The 8276-nt window shown below is 38.8% G+C and overlaps 1 long non-coding RNA gene across 1 annotated transcript in view; it reads right to left on the reverse strand.

Moving 5' to 3' along the window:
• Positions 1-927: 927 nt before the first annotated feature.
• Positions 928-8276, reverse strand: part of LOC117152530 — an 87805-nt gene continuing 80456 nt past the window's right edge. Inside the window, exon 3 of the long non-coding RNA XR_004462919.1 lies at positions 928-1523. This is a non-coding gene — a long non-coding RNA (uncharacterized LOC117152530). The remainder of the gene's footprint in view (positions 1524-8276) is intronic.

Genomic DNA, 8276 nt, shown 5'->3' on the forward strand with positions numbered 1-8276 from the left:
AAAAGCCGCTGTAATCCAGAAAAGTTTGGATAACGTATGTACCGCGTAATATCGCCGCGAAAGTTCAGCCGTTCGTTGCCGAACAACCGAAAAATATGCTTCCATTTCAGAGGCCACTTAATTCCAAACGAGGTGGCGACTGTTGGCCAGATGCTCGCGACACAGAGTATCTTTTCTCAGTCGATGTTCGCTCTGTTCCGGGTTCTTGCTCCTTCCGAAACTAGTGTATCGTAATACTTTGCGTGGAGTTAAAAGAAGTCCGATTTGGGAAGGCAAAGATTGGAAACTAAGTTTCGCGAACACGAGTTTCGTCCTTCTTTAAAGAGTTAGATTTTGGTAATCTCGCTTGTGCGTTCAAGTGAAAAGGATGGTTTCTGTTGTTTGAAAAATAGACAGAGTTAATATCGGCGACAGAGGGCATGATGGTGCTTATGTTAAACAAAAATACCGAACCTTAAATTTGGAATTTTGGATTTTGTTGGATAGGACTTCGTATTCCGAAGCCTTGAAGTGTAATGATCGAAGAAACTTGTGAAACTCTAGGATTTTTAATTTTGTTGCAATCGTGTCTAACAATTTGAAAATCTCTCCATTTTTTTTTTTTTTTTGAGAGCTTCCATTTTAATATATAAAATTTTTAGAAATCTACGAAACTGAACAATGCTTTCTTTGATCTTTTTCATTTTATTCTATTGTTGTTATGTATTCTCTAAAGTAGTGTAAATCTAGAGCCATACAAAATAGGAAACTATCAAAATTTTCATTTATAGACACATGCGGAATTAAATATTATAGTGCTATACTTAAATGCTGTAATATCGAACATCATTCTGCGTTATAATCATTCAGAAACCCACTGAACCAGTACCATATTCAACGCATCTTTTCCTATTTTACAATCTTCTTTGATTTTTCTAACAACTCTCAGCGTAGCATCGAACATTCGATCTTTTCGCACATTTTTAGTCCACAAAATTCAATGACTCCCATTGAACAGTTAAATTCCCATCCTCGCATTATCAATAAATTAATCGCTAATGAAACAGGTTCAACATTTTCAACCATCGTGCTACGAAAGTTATCCAAACTTATTTATTATTTGATTAATGGCGTTGCAAAATCCTGGCATAGAGCCGCTGCTGAATCGTTCAGTTTCCACGTTCAGCTGCTCGATTAATATATTAATATATAAGCATTAACGTTTAATGCGATTCACGGGACGAGCTGCGAGGGTGGAAACGACACTAATTCGCGTAATACGCTCGAAGCTTTTCCATCGGTTGTTCCGTTCTGATGTTTAGCGTTAAAGAGATCCAGAACGTTATTTTCACTTTTAATCCACCCCTCCCCTTAATCCAAATGCAGACTAAAGGCAACTGTTCGCTCGATGCAAAGCATGCTTTATTGCCGATGATGTTTAACCAGCGCTGCTAGTCGTCGCTGATATATCGTTTACTCTTTCACGGAAATCGCTGTGAACCCTTTTGTTCCTCCCATTAGTTCGGTCGAAGGTTGTTTAAGGTCTGTAATTAGAAAACGTGGAATTATAGGAGAAATCGTTGTTGTCCGAATAGCGTATCAATGATAATAAACGTTTCTTTGGAATAATCATTTATTTTTAATTTTAATATAATTTCTGTTCGGAATTTTGAGTGGCCGTCCGTTTATGGCACGCACAGTCCCTTCCCTTCTTCAGGAAATTCCGAATTTCATGTCTTCCCCGAGCTGTAAACCCAATGACTCCGAGGTCAGGTCAAAACCCCGGGAAAAGTCCAGCCGGCGAAAAGTCCAGAGACGAAACCCAACGGCTGTTAGGGAGAATCAGCAACGTAGGGGGACAGTTCATCGACAGACTTCGTACCGTGCGGCTGAAATACTCCACATCCAACAAACTCTTACCACCGCCATGTTCAGAACATCACACTTTACGTTTATACAACAAGTATCCTCCACCTTGTGCGTTAATTCATTCGAGATACGCGATATCGACCGATCGGTTTGACCTGACCGGTTGCTCTTTAGTCGATGATTCGCAACAGTTTTCTTTGGGGGGCAAAAGGAAATTTTGGTATTTTATGTATTATATGTACGCTATTTCGTGATATTGTAAACATCTGATCATGGGATAGAAACAATTTGGTATTTAATAAAATTAGGTATAATACAATATCGATTAAGATATCAGGAAATTGTGTGTAACTGACAAGTACCATGCACTTTCCAATTCATTGTACAGTCGTATAATAAAGATTACCTGTTAGTTTGTAAAAACAGAATTAATTTTGGCAAGCTATTTTTTCTCTGCCAAAATTTATCTCGATAATCCATCGATATCAGTACACGAATCGTTAACCTACGTTAAAACTGTACGTATAATGTTGAAAATAACAACGTGTTTCGTGCTCGCCATCCATATGCAGATGCGTTAGTTATAAGAAATAGTAACTAGGAGATAATCCTAATCCAATCGATAGATTTAATCGATAGGCTTGAGATGCTTTTTTGTTTTTATCCCTAGTTTTTGTAAGCGCGTGCAATAAAGGTTTTTTTGGCTCAGAACGGTGTGATAAATTTATCCATTCAATAAAATAATAACTATCGTGATCCTACCTCTGAGTATAGAAATAACAACATATAAACACGCGTATAATATATAATTTTCATTACATGACAAATTACATATGTAATAAAAACGATTAATTTTTCTATTCGTCGAATTATTAAACAATCTGCGTGCCGTGATAGACTTCTACATTTACCTACTACCAACGTTAATATTTTCGAGTTTTCGCAATCAATTCCTTCTCTTTCATAATTTGTCCTACTTTTTCTCGACTGTTTTCTAAAAATCGATCTCGTGAGTCGTTCGTTTGACCAAAGAAGTTCCTGTCACGTGTTATACAGTGAGAGCTATACGAGCGGTAGTTGAACGCGAGCCATTGAGTTAACTGGCGAGATTTATCGAAGCTGGACGACCGAACGATAAAAGTACAATTAAAGCGAGGATAATATATTCTCAGCCTGGAGAAGGATGGTACACCTGTCTCTTCGTTGAGGATACTCTTCGTTGCGATCGGGCAAGGAGAAAACGAACCTGAAGAAAAATTAACCCAGTTACAGGGAATAATAGGGGCGACGATTCGCTACTCGCCGTTTCCCGCTAATAATCGATACTTCCCTTCGATATTCATTTTTCCATCGTCAAATGATAATCAATTTCCTTATAGCGAACGATTCCATCTTATATCTTGTTACACAGTTTCTCTAATTTGGCAAAAATCTCACTTTGGAGAATGATGCTGTCGGTTTTGTTTGTTCCCCGAACGAAGTTGTATTCTAAATACAAATCTAAAACTTTATGGTAAAAGTCTAATTATGGCGATTAAATATTTTTTTACTTACAAAAGTTACCTACAAAAGTCTCGATACGTCTCAGAGAAAAGCCATTTCTGTTTAAGAAGAACGTATACGATATCGTGTTAAAATGTACAAATTTATTTTGTCAGAGGATAAAGCAAGAATAAAACAGAATTTTTCTTGGCACAGAATTTTTAAAAGTATTAACTTCCCCGCGAAATTTCGTACAATTTCACTGCGTTAATAGAGTTTATAAAAAGTTCTATTGGTGGGTGTGTGTTTGATTTTGCAATATGGTTTTGCATAGGGAAATTCTATTTCTAATTTAATGAAATCCAGAGATTTGAAGTGCCAGTCTTGAAATATTCAGCATAAAGGATGATAAATTGTATCGTTGTTTTCTTATAATGGAAAAGACAGAAGTAAAGTCGCAAGGAATATAAGAAAATGCTTTATATTTCTGAAATGATTCAGTGGAAATATATGGCCAGCAACAAGTTTCTAAAGCAGCCGGATCCTCAAGGTATCCAACGAGGATTAAAAAGTTTTTGAGCTGATTCATGCCGTGAAATACTGCAGTGTACAAGTGATCCTGATATAGGGACAATTAATACGTGGAAAGTTTATTTTTCTCTCTCTAAATGAGCAAATAAACGAAACAAATTTCTTCGATCGAACGAGTTCTATTTCATTCTTTGAACAAATATCTCCAAAGACAAAGTCTAAAAAATTTCCAAATTGTACTTAATCGTCATTAAACGTGACGACAAATTAAACGATATAACAGGCCAAACAGTAAGTTGATGAAACAGTGAAAATTTTACGAAATGAAAGAATACAAACTCTATAATATGAGTATACATCATCACAAAAAACTAAAAATACTGTCTTATACTTATTGTCAATCTGTTTTACAAATTACCTATCACAAGACAAGAAGATTTTTATTTATGCAAGACAAATGCACTCTGTTACATTTTTAAATTGATCGTCTACAATTGCATCAACCATTACAATGCAAAAGACACTTTTGTTTTACTTATTTTACTTGTTATTCCCTTTATTTTTATTCCTTCAGCTTCGTTCCTCTCGTAGAAAAGAGACGATGCTTTCTACGAATAATATTCAGCAACGTTCATTTGGAATTTCTTGCTCGCAATTAAACGTCGCTTCAAATTTAATTACCGAAAGTATTTGACGCAACGCTTTATCAAGCACTCATTATCCTTCGAGTATAATGGAACGTCAAAATGTCCGGCAGTTTTTGAAGTCGTTTAACCAACTAGAGACGAGCAATGCGTTTGTTTATTCGACGTTGTCCGATGAAAAATCGCCGAACGACGAGGAACAGGTTACAGGCGTTGATCATCGAATTCGTGAACGACACGATGATGGCTCGAGCCATCGGCTTTCCATGAATAATGCAGGACAAACGTTTCTAATTATAAATGCTAATTGGTCGAAATGTAGCCACGTTAAACGGGACCTGGCAAATCATTACGACACTGATAAACATACTATTCTGATTTTGTGATAACAATAGCTTTTATTAATTATGGATGATGTTCGTGTTTGATCTAGTAACCTTAGGAAAATATAGGTTGCTGATTTACTAAAATCATTCGTAACAATACCATCGCAATAACCATACTACGAATTCAAGATTTTTTCTTTGAAAAATATACACGGTGCTGTCGTTCGACTATTAAAATTCAACGTTGGATAAATGCATCGAATTTGTAAAAATCGCCAATCGACGATATACTGAATTCGATCCTGTTACAAGTATATGTTATATATGTTGATATATATATATATATATATATATATATATATATATATATATATATATATATTCACAATCAGCGATTGCCAATCAAATTATAAAATAGAGAACATTGTTTCACCTATAGCATAAAGAGCAAAGAAATTCTTCAAACTCTCATTGTTCCTCACGTATGCCACTGTTAGAAGGTAAATAGTAAATATCAACAATCGAGTAATTTAAATCTAGAAATCATCATTTTATCACGTTCCAAATAACCTCGATAACTTACGCGCCCCTGTTGCAACTGATTAAAGACAAAGAGCGAAAATCAAAGTAGGAAGAGGGACCGCGGCAACGATCCCTAACCATCGACAACATTCACAGGAGAGCAGATTGACTGGTGGTGGATATCACGGAGACACGACATCATCGGGTTCGCGTTTTCCGCGAGCCATTGTTCGTTATCGATTACCGATGTCCGTCGTATTTAACCAGCGAGGCCCACAGTTTCCTCCGCGAGCACGCTATTTTCTGTTCATTGGCCGTCTTATCGCGTGCCACCCTCCCACAGCATCCTCTGTCGCTCGTTCACGGGGCACGAGAGAGCAGTCGGAACCCGCAGGTTCAAATTGTTTGCATTGTGCGGATCTCCGATGATATTAGCCATTATATTAAACTCTGAAGAGTCCGCCCGAAAGGGAGTACGACGTGAATAGCGGCGACTCTATCGCCGCTGGCTACTGGGCAGGAGGATGGTCGCTTCCTTCCGCAGCGTCGTCCAACCTTCTTCTTGCTGCCTCCAACGGTAACCAGACTGATTTCGATGCTTCCGTGATCGGAACCTCGCCGGGTTCTCCGTTTCGTTCGTAGGTCTCCGTTTGTTGGCGATGGAACGTATGTGTTTGCGATAAGAGCAAGTTTTGGAAACACTAACCAGGACGTTGGTTTCTTCGACTAGGAAATTATATGGTTTGGTCGAGAGAAGAGGGTTTTGATATTTATTGAGATATGTATAATTTTGCGTAACTGTTCCGTTGGCAGCGTGGTATGGAAGATGGTGAGACAAAGAAAGTGCTGAGACGCGTTGCAAATGTAGATCGACGAAGATCCTGGAAATCGTTTATTAAATAAATCTAAAACTATTCTAATATGAATTCTAAGTGTAACCTTAGTGTTCCTTTACTTTTATTTCGGCAATTAAGATCCACAATTCTCATCAATATTAAAACAATTAATCGAGTCAATGTGGTCTATTAACGAATTAGCAAAAATTAGTTTCGTAAGAACAAGTACGTTGGCTTGCAAGCTTCTATATTGTACTATATAATGTATGGTGTAAATATTATATCATGCTTGCGAGTTTCTCAAGTTTAAAGCACAAGCGTTTGTCTATGACTTGTTTAAGATAGTGTATGATATCTTTAACGATTGTTTTTCGTTCGAAGAGGAACATTAAAAAAGGAAAGTTCTAGTATTCGTAGCTTTAAGCGAGGCTGGTGTCAATGAGACTTTTCAGAGGAATTTTAGAAAATTGATCTTCGTTATTCAGCTCATCCAGCTCTAAAAATCAGAGCTGCAGGATCAACATTCCTTGTCAAAAATCCAAATTTTCATTCATCCCAAAGCAGATATCTACAATTCACCATCCATAGACGTTTACACTCAACGTTTCATTTTACTCGGCTTTCTTCGCTCTCGTTTCACGTTCGCGCTCTTCGGAAATGTACATCGAAGAAGCTGGCGCACGCACGCACTTTTTATTCGATTTTACTCGACCATTTTCCACCCTCGAAGCACTGTTTGCGTTCACCTTAGCGAGCGTCGCCCGTCTTCCGGAAAATACGTCCTCTCTCCAAGTATCCGCATTAATTTGCAGATTGCAAATGGAATAGCGGAGTCGCACGGTACACATCGATAACGATTATTAGTCGCCTTCGGATGGTCGGAGAAGACTTCGATTCGAATATGCCAACGAGAGAACGCAACGTCGACTTCGCCCATTTGCAAAATCGAAAAATGGAAGAACTGGGTCAAAGCGTCACGGTGACAGTGTTTACGTAGCTCATAGTCCTTTGAACGTAACATATTTCGTCACGTCACGTAAATGAGGAGCCGCGACTGAACCTATAAAAGCGTCCGCGCGATTGTTGCTGTAACGGCGTTAATTTGCACGAAACTTGCTCGCGACAAACGGTCCCTCGTGTTGCGGCTTTCAGTGTTTTGAAAAGGCTCGTTATGTTTCGGATAAGAGGCGCTGGTAATTTTCAATTTGAGAGTCGATAGTTTGAGAAATCAGCTTTTAACAACGCGTTGTATATATTATACATTAACGTCGAAGAGTATTAGAACGGTTGTTTTGAAAAGATTTGATTTCATCGCAAAATCGCTATTCGTCTTCGCGGTTGATCCTGGCAATGTATATAAAACAATTCAACTGCGATTTTATTTGTTACAACTGCAACTTGCAACAACAGATTGGAAAGAGTTGCTCAACGTACAAAGCTTTCTCCTACGTTTCAAGTACCTGTTTCCCGATAACTCAAGATTCCTGTCGATTTATCCAAAACAATCGCAGTAAATGCAATCGCTGAAATCTCTCGCCCCGAGCCACAGCCGCCAATTGAACCTTCCAAACGGAAGCTACGATTGAACGGGAAAAGCCCATCCCCCTTTAAACACGGTAACATCCAAAGCTCATCTCTGAAGCACATTTTACTTGTTGCATCCGCTTCGAAAAATCGACGCTGAAGAGCGGAAGCGAATTTTCGGCCAAATACCATCCAGCCCGGCGCGTCATTAGCGCTAAGCGTTTACGTAAACTCCGATACCGGGCGAATTGTTTACGCGTTTTACGCTGGCCGGAAGTACGATGGAAAGTTGGTTCGCGATAAGCAACGTTTCGACAGCGAGCACATCCCACCCCGTCTGAAAAACGGGCACCGGCTAAACGACACAACCGTGCAAATGCGACTTTGATCGTTCTACCTTTTGATGTTCATCGTCGATATCTGACAATCTATCCGTTCCTCCATCCGGTTATCGATTATCGCCCGTGGCGCAAAATGAATACGACTATATTCGGTGACGTGGTGCGCTCTGTGTCGCGCATGCAATTTGTCGCGCGGCCGCCGCCGATTCGTTAATGGCGGCA

This window comes from Bombus impatiens, unplaced genomic scaffold (assembly GCF_000188095.3).
Source record: "Bombus impatiens unplaced genomic scaffold, BIMP_2.2 scf_0054, whole genome shotgun sequence".
NCBI classification, from domain to species: Eukaryota; Metazoa; Arthropoda; class Insecta; order Hymenoptera; family Apidae; genus Bombus; species Bombus impatiens.